Raw genomic sequence first — 13,326 nt, 5'->3', positions numbered from 1 at the left:
TATGCAGACATGCTGTCCCTCAGGTTTAGAGGGACTGTTAATTCACCTGCCACATAGGTTCAAATGGACATATGTCACCTCTCTTGGATATCTAAACAACATATATTCCAAACTCTAGAACTTTTGAAGCAGAGCTATTCATGAGTTGCTGTTAGTATCGCATCAAAATTATGCTGCCCTCCCTAAGATATCTTTTGAGGTCTACATTCAGCTCACATATGGGGGATGAAATATTCATTTTTATGAATAGCTATGATAAAAATCAAATGTTCAGCTATGTGGAACAAAACAGTGTCTTATAACAGCCTTGATCTTGCATTGCTGGTACAAGGAACAGCCAACATCTGCATGAACATGGATGGGCTGGGCAGACAAAATTCCTCTTTGAAATCGACCAGAAAGAAGGTACCTTTGATTCATCTTCTGACTCCTGTTCATGGATTTCTCAACAGGCAGATTGATGAACAGAGTGTCAGTGATGATCTGAGACATTGAGCATAGTCCTACAGTTTTATCACCTAGCCTAAGAATCCAATTTAATACTACCTGCTTTTTACTTACCGTGAAATCTTTTTTTAAACTTTCTTTGGTATTTCTTGGTTTCTTTACCCCTGGCCTTCCCCATTACTCTGGTTAAACTAGAGTTGAACCGTAGAGTGTTTTGTGAGGCTGAGTTTCTCTTTCTCTCTCTTTCCCCTCTCCTTGGCATGGAGTTGACACACAAGCACTCATTAAATATTTGTTCAAATAGTGATTGAATGATGATCTCATCCCCAGCCTTGTTGCTTTATTATCTGAATCCCAGTAATTCCCCAGTTTTTATTCCTAACTTAGACTTTTCTCTACAGCTCTGTTTGACACCTTGCTTGGCATCTCTGCTTGGAGGTGTCCAGTGGACACATACTGGAAATTCTGTCTTTGGCTTTTACGGGACCTTAGGGGACTTGCTCTCTCTACTTGGAATACTTTTCCCCAGATCTCTGGCTCTTGCCTCGTCTCCTTCAAACATGTCCTTACATGGCATCTTCTCAATGAGGCCGTCCTGACCACCATCTAAAATTATAAGTCCCCTCTTTCTCCACACTCTACCTAGATTTTCCCTGCACTCTACTTGAATTTCTCTTCACTTCCTTTACTTTCTTCCTCCTCCCCCATAACACTCACTACCATTTAACACACCTTATTAACACTTAACTGTTCATTGTATGTTTTTAACATATTATGGTTATGGTTTACTATCTGGAATCTGGTTTGATTGTAAGCAAAGCCATGATCACTCAAACTGGGGTCTTTGGACTCCCAAGTTCAATTTAGTTTTTTAAGGAGCAAACCAGCTCCTTCTTGTTGACTTTAGAATGATGATTCTGACATTTTGGGAGGTATTAACCCCGCCCCCACCTCCTGAAGTTTTGGACTCAAGTCTTTGTTTCAAAGTAATAAACTTCATCTATAAAATCAAGAAAATTAAAATGTTTCCTTGTGTTTCTGACAGCAACCCAAATGAAACCCTGGATTTTCAAATTTGGAGGTTGTGTTTGGTATCATCTGAAGTTAAATATAGGTCATGTGGCACAAACCAGAGGCAAGGAGGGGCAGTCCAAAGAGAGGCTGGTTTCTTCTAGAGCAGCTGAAAAATGGGAAAGTATGACAAGGCCTCCGTGACAAACTGCGGAGACATTGTGAATGCGCAGAAAACAGAAGCAAAACAACAGTAGTTTGGGATATGAGCCCCAATTTGAAAGTTCTAAAGCGGGTGCTTTTCACCTAGGCATCTCTATGTCCTGTGCTGTAGGAGGGGTGTTAACCAGGATTGATTTATATAATGATGATTCATAATACTCCAAAGCAGCCATGATCAGGGGGACATGCTAGTACTTAAATGAACAAACACTCTGTCTTTGGGCTCAGAATACCTTGTACATCTGGGTTAGGATGGCCAGAGTCATTTTTTCTGAGATCAGCTCTCTGGCACAGTGACTGGTGGGGTGATAAGCATGTACCTTTAAAGGCTGGAGCATAAGGTGCCTGGAGAGTCCATGTCTGTCTTTCCACTTAGCTGCTTTTTTTTCTTAACCATAGTTTTATTTTAAAATTAACACACAGTAAAAGTGACCTTTCTGCTGTGTTCTTTGGATTTTGACTTCTCTCTCTCTCTAACCATTTCATAATTAGGATCCAGAAGAGATTCATCACTCCCAAAATCTGCCTGATGTAATTGATCCCTTTGTAGCCATAGGTCTCCCTGCCCCTCCCCCACCTGGTCTTCCTTGCTGTAGTTCTGTATTTGCAAGAATGTTTTGTAAATGGAATCATACAGTATCAAACTCCTTTGAAATGGACAACTTTTAGCTAACATAGTGCTTTTGAGATTCATTCTGGATGGTGTTGTATCAATAGTTCCTTTTTTATTACTGAGTAGTATTTGATATGGAGGTACTATGGCCATTCATCATCTGTTCAAGGACATTTGGATTGTTTCTTGTTTTTGGCAATTGTGAATAGAGCTGCTACAAATATTTGTGTACACGTTTTTGGATCAGCATAAATTTTAATTTTTCTAGGGCAAATATCCAAGAGTGGGATAGCTAGGTCATATAGTAAGTATATATTTAATGTCATAAAAAAAACTACCTATGCACAAATGTTCTTAGCCACACTATTCATAATGGTCAAAAAGTGAAAATAATCCAAATGTCTATCAACTGATGAATGGATAAAAAGAATGTGATATATCCATTCAGTTTATTATTTGACAAGGAGAAGAAATGAAGTACTGGTACTTACTACAACATGGATGAACCTTGAAAACATGCCAGGTGAAAGAAGCTGATCACTAAGGGCCACGTGTTGTATGATTCCGTTTATATGATATGTCCAAAATAGGCAGATCCATAGCAACATAGGTGGGTAGATGTAGAGAAGGTCTATTAGGTTGCCGAGGGCTGAGAGGGATTGGGGAGTGTGACTCTTAGTGGGTGTGGGGTTTTGGGAGTGATGAAAACGTTCTAAAGTTTATTGGAGTGATGGTTGTACAACTTGTAAATATATTAGAAACCACTGAATAGCATACTTTAAATGGGTGGGTTATGTGCTGTGTGAATTCTATCTCAATAGGCTATTTTTTAAAAAAAATTAACTGCTAACTTGTTTTCTCCAGTGGTCATACCATTGTGTATTATCAGCAATTGTGGGAGTTGTAGATGCTCCATCTCCTCATCAGCACTTGGTACTTGGTATTTTGGGCGTTTTTTATTTTAGCAATTTTAGTAGGTATGTAGTGATACTTCATGTTAATTTGCATCTCCTTAATGGCTAATGACGTAGAACATCTTTCACGTGCCTATTTGCCATCTTTAGTGAGGTATCTGTACAAGTCTTTTGCCCATTCTAAACTTGAGTATTGTTTTCTTAGTGTTAGGTTTGAGAGTTCTTTATGTTGTGGAGATGAGTCCTTTGTCAGCTGTGTAATTTGCAAGTAGCGTTTTCTCTTAGTCTCTTAGGTGGCTTCTCTTTCCACTCTCCTAGCATAAATCCTTATTGATGGGGTTGCAGGTTCTATCAGAGCTTCATTGTCTGTTTACTCCTGTATCCTAAGTGCCCAATAGAGTATCTGGCACAAAATAGATGCTCAGCTAATACTCGATGGATGGATGAATGAATGAATTGCTTCTTGTTCCTGACTAGCAATGATTTTTTTTCCCTGAGTGATAAATATATAAAAAGTAAACCTGATTAGGTCACTTCCCTGATTAAAATATTTCCTTCCAGTTACCTCTTCAGGAAAAAGAAAATCTCTAGTATAGATTGTAAAGCATGACAGGATCCAGCTTGATTCATTGAACATTTCATGTTCTCTGCCTCATAGCCTTTACGTATGCTGTTCCTCTATCTGAAACTGTTTTTGCCAGGCCAACTCCTTGTTTTTATTTATTTCTTAGTTTGAACATCATCTTCAGTCATTTATCCTAGACCCTGGGCATATAAGAGTTATTAAGACCAGCACAATACTTATCGTATTGAGGCATACTTTTTGTGGCCTTCCCCCCAGACTAGGCTGGGCACCTCTATTTTATTATTTTTTTAAGATTTTATTTTATTTATTCATGAGAGAGAGAGAGAGAGAGAGAGAGAGGCAGACACACAGGTAAAGAGAGAAGCAGACTCCATGCAGGGAGCCCGATATGGGACTTGATCCCGGGTCTCCAGGATCACGCTCCAGGATCACGCCCTGGGCTGCAGGCGGCGCTAAACCGCTGTGCCACCGGGGCTGCCCTCTATTTTATGACCATAGTTTCCCTATGTTCTTGCTTCACAGAACTTTAATTATCTATAATTATTTATATATGTTCAATCTTTCACCCCATCAGACCGTAAACCAGGGACCTTTAAACATTTTTGTTCATTTATCCTTTAAAAGAATTTTGAGGGACACCTGGGTGGCTCAGTCAGTTAAGGATCTGCCTTCAGCTCTGGTCAAGATCCCAGGGTCCTAGAATGGAGGAGACTGTCAGGCTACCTGCTCAGCGGGGAGCCTGCTTCTGCCTCTCCTCACTGCTCCTGCTCTTTCTCACTGTCTCTCTCTCAAATAAATAAATAAAATGTTTTAAAAATAGAATTTTGAAAAAACTAGGTAACTTTTCACACATAAATATATTTATGTATGTATATACATATGTATATATAGTGACATCTATAATTTTTCACTATAAATTTAAATAGTGGCAAAGGATATAACTTCCAGTACACTATAAAACTTGACATTTTAAAGTGAAACTTTCGATCACTCATTTAAATGTATCCCATATCCCTGGGTGGTGCAGCGGTTTGGCGCCTGCCTTTGGCCCAGGTCGCGATCCCGGAGACCCAGGATCAAATCCCACATCGGGCTCCCGGTACATGGAGCCTGCTTCTCCCTCTGCCTGTGTCTCTGCCTCTCTCTCTCTCTCTGTGACTATCATAAATAAATAAATAAATAAATAAATAAATAAATAAATAAATAAATAAATAAATAAATAAATAAATAAATCCCATAGAATCTAAATACTGTATTTGATATTAACCCATCATTTGTTGAAAAGAATCCTTGAAAAAAACTTTCTTATAGTCATAAATTTTACAACCTTTTTCTCCTTGAATTTGTATTTTCATTTCACTTCCCCCACATATTATCTTACCTCTGTTTATGCATGAAAGTCCTTTTTTTGTATATTTTTTATTGGGAAAATCTTTTATTGATCATTCTCATACCTCTATGCAATGAAAGTGTGTATGCAAATTGAAATTTAATTTTTGTTTTGAAACTTAGTTTTTTAAAAAATCTCCAGCAGTGACCAAGATGCTGTAATTGTTCTCTGTTGAGTTACCTTTGCAATTGGTATTAGTGTTTATGGATTAAAATAAGTCACTTCACTTAGGAAACCTCTTAAGGCAATGGATTTTTTTTTCCTAATCAGATCATGTGCATGTGGGTGAATATTACTTTTTTGTGGACTATGACCATGTTCAATATCAACTACATTCTTAGTTTCCATTTCCTATAATGTAAGAGCTAAGAAACTTTGTTTGCATAAAGAAGTGGACAAGAATGGAAGGAGTTTGTTAGGCGCAGCCACTCCTCTCAGTCTTGAACTTCCTCTGAGTTACAAGCCAAAACTGCCAGCAAAACTGTAAAAATAATTTGTCAGTTGACATCCCAGTTAGGCCCTTCCTTCATTTTGTTGAGTGAAAAAAACTGGATGCCCCATAGACTTGGGAGGGGGTTTGTTGTCCCGTCAGGAGCCGTTCCCTCTGTCATCCGACCCAGGATTTCCAAGTGTTCCTTTGTTAGAGGTTTGTACTTCCAGGACAGTGTCCGGTGGTAAGATCCAGGTGTGGTGAGGGCTGCGTCGTCCCTGCCTCTTAAGAAGTGGGAGAGGTGCTTGTGAAGGACATGTGGGAAAGTAGAACCAGGGGGATGTGGGTTTCAGCTGACTCCCAGGCAGAGCCGCTTCAGGAGGGGGCTGGACATCAGTCCCCTTAAAGGGTGTATGTGCCAGGTGTGCCTTCGCAGGTCACCTTGCACCCCCCCAGGGGTGCCTGCTCCTGCTGTGCGCACCATGGCTGCAGCCTGCCTGAGTGCAAAGAGCTGTGTCCTTTTGTCAAGCGCAGTTTCCTCAACTCAGGACGTCTCATAAGAGCTCAGTAATTTTTTACTAAGATCCAGGGGCAAACTTTTTATGTAAAATTTTTATGTAAAACTTGACTCCAAATCTATTAACTTTTTCAGTTTCCTTTGAAAAGATATAAAAAGGAAAATGTTTTTGTTCCTCAATAGTATTATATTGCTATGAAATTAATTTTTAAATTTCAAGAATAAGAATTTTTTTTACAAGTTTTTGACTTAGTAGCTAGCTTGCTGACTTGATAATAATATCACTTTCCCTAACATGTTTTTCTGTCTTCCTAATTACGTTGTTTTAGGTAAATTTTACTGTTTTTCAAGTAACAGGGAGCTGCTTGAATTTGCTGCTAAAATAATGTTTAGGGTGTTTTTGGTACTTTTTATCCTAATGTAATTTTCATGGGATTAAAAAAATAGTTGTCATTTGTTTCCTTTTTGCCTGCAGTGATTTTGAGGATCTGGCAGATACTTGTAAGCGTTTTACACCTATAGGGTAACAGAGTCCAGTGTGCGTGCATCAAATAAATGTGCTGTGTTGCTGTTAAGAAATGTGAACTGCAGATTGGCAGCTTCGTCTTTCTGTAATGTACAGATTCTTAATGCTTAGGAGTATCCTGGAGATTTCTGCTTTTCTGCAGAAAATCTAATACAGATTTTTGATCGCCTCTTAAAACGCTGTACTTCTCCAGGAAACCTTATCTTCAATAGAGCATCTGGTTTTCTGTGAAGTCATAATTTTGAATCAGAATTTCCAGCTGTTGCATCTAGTTTTATAGAGCCTGAATTGAGGATCAAAACTAAGTTAGGTATTTAAATACCAGAAGTAAATGTTATCTTTCTTTTTATAAAACAGGATGGCAATTGTATTTAAGTATTTCCAATTTGCAGAGTTATTGTTCATGATTTGCTCCAGGAGAAATAAGATGAGTAACAGCTGAACAACTTCATGTGACTAAGTTACATTTTATTCTTGTGTCAGTGTCCTGGCAGCTCCAGCACACATGGTGTCTGCATGATGACAGATAAGATCTTAGCCTGTGGGAACTCATCGCAGCCTTAGAGGCCATGCAGCCTGACTCTCTTCATTTTCCAGATGAGGAAACTGAAGTCTTACTCTGCCTTGTAGTATAGAAAATTATCATTAACCTGAAGCAAATGACATTGGGCTTAGTGATATTAGGATAATCATGTTGTGTACTGCTTTCAAATGCAGTACAGTGCCCAGAGGGACCCCAGTCTCGTCGGCAGCACTGTTCACTGCTGCATGCCTGGGACTGGGATGCCCCAGAAGGCAGAGGCCCTCTTCTGTCTAGGAAGCAGTTTGGTGGTGTATGTTGATATATTTAAAGCTGTTAGTAACTTTTGCCTTGTCATTCCTTTCTTAAAACTCTATCTTAAAGAATTACCGAGTCAGATAAAGATTCATTATATAAAAATATTCTGTTATGGTTTAGCAAAAAGATGTTCATTACAGCATAATTTATCCTTTGAGGAAAAATTCGAGGAAACAATTCAGTCATTCAACAATAGAGAAACAGTCAAATTATGGTGAATTTAAACAGTGAAATGTTACATAGCCATGACAGTAATTTTTAGAAGAATTTTTAATTACATGGGGAAGTGTTCATTATGGTATCAATTAAAGTAAGAGTATAGAATTGTATACATACGATGGTTTCAGTTATATAAAGGATATGTGCATAAAATGGGTCCTAATACATCAGAATGGTAAAAGCTTATTTCTGGGTGATGATACTATGATGGATTGATTCATTTTCTTCTTTATATTTGCATTTTTCACAAAAAGCAGAAAATAAAGTTATTAAAAAAGAAATTTAAAGATAGTTGAAGAGGCAAATATTTTTGTAATACCAAGTGATGAAAAGCCCACTTTAAAATCCCTTTGAGGTTAGGATCATACATACTCAGTCTCTGATGCTTGTGCTCAGATAAGTTGCACACGGCTGCCGTCACCGTCTCACCCCCGCCGCCCACCCCCACCCATCAGAATCCTAATGGTGGGGGGACAAGGACCCATCTTGAGTATGGGCAGTCGGGTGAGATCCACGAGTAACTGCAGTTTTAATGAAGTCATTTTATTGGGAAAAAATAAATTTGAAAAGCCATTTCCCCCATTGAACGAACATTCCTTTAGTCTTTCATTTAGCAAACATTTTTGAGTGCCTGGTAGTTAGTTTTTCTGACTTGGAGGTAACGTGCTGCTGTGATTCTTTGCCGGAATTTTCATAAATCTGCTTGCCACAGTATTCCATTTTACAGGTAACTTGACACAGTTCCTGTTCTCACCTGGTTCAGGTTTAATAATTAAATTGGATTAGCTATTAAATAATGAATGTTTGTGTAGAAACCAGTCGGTGTAATATGTGTGAACCTGAAAACACAGCTTCGATCAGTGTTGGGCTTGGTGGGACCCATGTTGCTGTTGCTTTGCAGTACATGGTCAAGCAGCTGTGCACACTGAATGTTGTTTTTCTAAAAGGTAAGCTTTTCCAGAGCATGATATGGTTTTCTTTGCTTTCAAAATTCTTTGAAAAAAAAATCTATAAATATTTTGAAGTCCTCAATTCCACTTTATAATTTCAAATTAATGACTTCTTACTACTGTAATTTCATACGTTTTATACTACCCTCTAGGAAAAAAAAAAGTATTTACTTACTTCAAATATCTTACATTGATTTCAGTTGGTCTCATTCCACATTACAATTATGGCTTTCCATTCCACAAGGTATGGCTTAGAGTTGTGTTTCAGATTTGAAATGGGTTGTGCATTAATAAAGCTACTGTTTTTAATTTAAAAGAAAAGATCTTTTAAGGAAAGTTTGTTAGGCACTGGGGTAAATTTTTGAAATGTTTGTTTTATGTAAATTTAGGTAGGATAGACTCAAATTGTCCCCTGGCTAAGAAAGTGGCACCATTTTTCTTCATTTCCCAGTTTGGCCTAGTTGTGTATTTTGTTTCATATGCTATAACCAGGGATTCTGGAGCTGGAATATGCTATCTAGGTGAGCTTGCTGTCTTCTTGCAGAAATAGCCCTAAGTCCTAGGAAATACATGATGTCTGAACTCTTTCTCAGAGGCTCTCAGAGAAGTACCAGTCTCTCCAGCGTTCAGTCTCTTGTCATGTACATCTTTTTCTCCCTCTTTTCTTTTCATCTAATATGAAACAGATCTTTTTCTTAAGCTGCTTTGCTAACATGCTTAATGTTTTAGGATACTAATTTATACCTATTTGAATATAAGCTGATTGTTCTTATTATCTTTGCTAAATGTCCTGACTGCCTTTGTTTTATTAGTTAATTGTGTTGTCTTAACAATGGTATTATATATCAGTGAATTAACATCACAGAACTGTATTCCTTGGAAAGATTATGAGGTCTTTGATTTTGGATTGGACCAGTGACACAAGTAGCCCAAACACATGTTCTTCTATTTAGCAATTCAGTAAATATTGATGGACATCTGAGACTGTGTGCCAGTCATTGTGCTGAGGATTGAAGATACCATACACGTGGGTGAGATGAAGTGTTTCAAAGTACAGCGAGTCTAGGAGGGAAACCTTGCTGATACATTGGCAGTAGTGTCATCATTGTGTGGAGTTTATTATCTTTATTGGTCTTGTTATCCACTCTTTGCAAGGAAGTAGAAGAGTCGCTTTGACCCTTTTTGCTTTTCTTTACTTTCTGCAAGTGGTTGTCTCCACTTTTTATTCTTAAAAAAAAAAAAAAAAAAAAAAAAAAAGCTTCCAAATTTAGAGAAGATTTATATAAATGAGTGTAACTTTACGGTGACAAACAGTATGCACTGAGGTTCTGTGGAACCAGAGTTAAGTTTGAATTTCCTTGTTAATATTGTTTTTAAACTCGTAGGTGACTTTTTTTAGTAAGTAGAAAGAACCCACAGCATCTGTCCAGTTCCAGGAATTAGTAATCATACCTCTCTTTGACACATATCCTATACCTTCACATGTAAACACCTAGAAATATGCTCTTGGCTGTGATGGTATATTGACTTCCTATATTCTTGTGTCTAGAAGAGAAAGTGAATCTTAGTTTAACTCAGCAGGGACAATACAAATTTCATTCTAGGCACAGGAGATTTATCTCAGGATGGTATGACAAGGTGATTCTGATGATCAGTAGACACCTCTTTTATTGGCAGATTTTGTAAGTTCTAGTATGATAGGCAATATAGACAGTACTTAAGAACAAAGATTCTGGAGCCAGATTAACTAACTGTTTTTTTTTTTTTTTTTTTTTAAACTAACTGGCTTTTAATCCAGTTATGCTGCATGTTAGCTAAGTGACCTTGGGAACAGTATTGAAGTCTTTGTGCCTCAGTTTCATCATGTGTAAATGGGTAATAGTGCTATTTACCTCATAAAGTTGTTAGTGAGAATTCAGTGAGTTAATATTCGCAGGACAGTAAACACCACCTGGTGCATAGTGTTCTGTGAGCGCCCTTGAATGAGTGTTCAGTTGTCTGTTGATGCTTTTGGCATTAATAACAGAATAACAAAGAACATTTCTGGTTCTGGGGCCTTATGAGTCAGTGCTGAATACGTTGAACAGTGACTTCATTTTTTTCTAGTTTTCTTTAGCACTTCCCCTCCTCTCCACTCCTTAACATATTGCTCCACTGATAATGTGTTATAAACATCTTAGAAATTGGAAATCTGTGCTGTTTATTGGCATATTGTTTGATAATCCTGGCAATTCAGCCTGAGCCTCAGAGCTAAATCAGAGGTCACACTATCATAAACCTTAATGAAAGAGGCCTTCTTGTATAGATCCTGGGGGGCTTGGGTGGGGGTGTCATGGCTTCTTCACAGCTCCCCTGGCTCTGTGGGGCCTGAGAGGGAGTCTGGGTGATTGTTCTCTTGCGTGTCTGTGATCGTGCATTCATACAGCCAGTCTGGGTCATAGCGGATCCGGGGTGGCAGGCCCAACCACAATCCTCAGACATTGTGCTGCTCGACACGCTGGTTTTATGCATTTCATTTATGTGTAAAACATAAAGAAGCCAGTTCTCACATTGGCCAAGCACTCTGTGAGGCCCTCTCGGATATAGACTGACTTGCCTTGGCGTGGGAGGGGACCTTCTCTCTACTTCCTGCAAAAGGCATGTAAGTCCCCGCTTCACACACCCTTCATCTAGCTCTTTGAGCATCTGTTCTTTGCATACCGTAAGTGCTCAAGGCTTATAGAATTGGAGTCTTCACACAACACCATGGTTTAATGTGGCTGGTGGTCAAGTTTTTAAAATTCCAAACCCATGGTGGTGCTACAGTTATTTAGCATGGAAAGGGTTAGAGATAAAACGTCAGCATTTTTGCCCACTGTTGTGTAGGGCAGCAGCATGTGAGGCTTAGAATGACACTCCAAGCTGATTTTAAAATAGCACACTTACCCCAGGCCCAGCTCCTCCTCCCCAGCATGAGGCTTGGGCTCGCTCCGTGGGAGGTGTGGGAGCATGGACATTGGATTGCAACCCAGCAAGCCTGCAAAAGGATGGCAGTGAGGAGTTGCCATGGGTGAAGCTGATGGGATGACTGGCAAGGGCTGCATTTAGGAGCCACTCAAGCTGAAGAAACTGCAGGGCTTGCTGCTGGATTGGCTGGAGTAGTTTAGGAGGAAGCAATGATGGATCAGCAATGGGCTTTCCTAACCACTCCCCAGCTCATGCAGGAACGGGCGGCCACCACAGGATATCCCCAGGCTGTGTTCTGAGATGAGGGATGACCGGGATGTGAGTGGGATGTGAGTGGCCTCGGCGGGTTTTAGATGCTGCTTCACCTTTTTGCCTAGGTCTCTGTTTTCCCCCAGACCTCACTGCCAGGGCTGCTGTTGAAGAAATCAGGGTTCATTTCAGGTCAGCGGTGGCTTCAGGCAGGCCCTCTAGCTCTCAGTTTCTTCATTTTGAGAATGTAAAGAATAAATGGGAAAAAAGGGGAGAAATCTTGTTTTTGAAAGTATTACAAAGGTGCACTTATTTAAAGAAATGTAATTCAATTATAGGAGTTTTTAAAACCACATAATCTGATTATCACAGATGTCCTCCTTCACCATCCCAGTGTTTTAGATGTGTAGTTTTCAAGCCTGTAGTGTGTCTATTGACAGCACCACTATGCTCTGTCATTTTTTTAAAAGATGTATTTATTTGAAAGAGAGCGCATGCGCAGGGCAGGGATGGGTGGGGGGGTGTGCAGAGGGAGAAAGTAGAACCTCAAGCAGACTTCCTGCCAAGCAAGAAATCTGTAGCAGAGCTCCATCTCACGACCCTGAGACCATGATCTAAACTGAAATCAAGAGTTGGATGCCCAACCGATGGAGCCACTCAGGCGCCCCTGTGCTCTGTCATTTTATTTTGAACTATTGTATCTGTTTTGACTTGTTCTATTTCTTTCCACTAGGGTACTATGAGAATCTCCTTTAAAAAAAAAAATTTACTTGTTACAGTTTATTCAACAGATTATTTTCCCTAAAAATGAATTTTATTATTATTGTTTTCCTATTTGTAAAAGGTTACCATTTTTTTTTCATTTAAATATACAATTTAAATATGAAAGGAAGATGGGCAGCCCGCGTGGCTCAGCGGTTTAGCGCGCTACATTCAGCCTGGGGGTATGATCCTGGAGACCCAGGGTCGAGTCCCACATTGAGCTGGCTCCCTGTGTGGAGCCTGCTTCTCCTTCTGTCTGTGTCTCTGCCTCTCTCTCTCTGTCTCTCATGAATAAATAAAATCTTAAGTAAATAAATAAGAAAGGAAGAAAGAAGAAAAGCTGTCATCTTCTGTCACTTCTGTGTAAGAGAACATTTAACACTGTTGGCTTGCAGCAAGTCCTTTGCTGGGCATTTAAGGCCTTCCAGCATTTGCATAGTATTTGTTAATATGCCAGGCATTTTTCTGAGCCCTTTGCAGAAAATAACCCATTTCATCCTCATGCACTCTATGTGGTATGTACGATTATTTTCCCCCATTTTACAAATGGAGAAACTGAGGCAAAGATAGTTTAAGTCATTGGGGAACAGCCGCAGAGCTCATGACTGACTCCGAAGTCCTCTTTCGTATGCTCCTACCATCAGTGGTTCTTGGCCTTGCTCGTACTTTAGAATCATCTGGATAGCTTGTGGAGAGAGACATAAAT

The 13,326-nt window shown here is 39.3% G+C and overlaps 1 protein-coding gene across 6 annotated transcripts in view; it reads left to right on the top strand.

Annotated features, from left to right (window-relative positions):
* The window catches only part of STX18 (syntaxin 18), a 120,219-nt gene that overhangs the window by 35,109 nt on the left and 71,784 nt on the right, over positions 1-13,326 (top strand). Inside the window, exon 1 of one of the 6 annotated variants that reach the window (XM_038533398.1) lies at positions 8,574-8,660. The exons of the other annotated variants lie outside the window; for them this stretch is intronic. The gene's annotated coding sequence lies outside the window, so the exon portion shown is untranslated. Of the gene's footprint in view, positions 1-8,573; positions 8,661-13,326 lie in introns of those variants that run through there. 6 annotated transcript variants of the gene reach the window in all.

This window comes from Canis lupus, chromosome 3 (assembly GCF_011100685.1).
Source record: "Canis lupus familiaris isolate Mischka breed German Shepherd chromosome 3, alternate assembly UU_Cfam_GSD_1.0, whole genome shotgun sequence".
NCBI lineage: Eukaryota > Metazoa > Chordata > Mammalia > Carnivora > Canidae > Canis > Canis lupus.
This window is presented reverse-complemented; position numbering and strand designations above follow the sequence as displayed.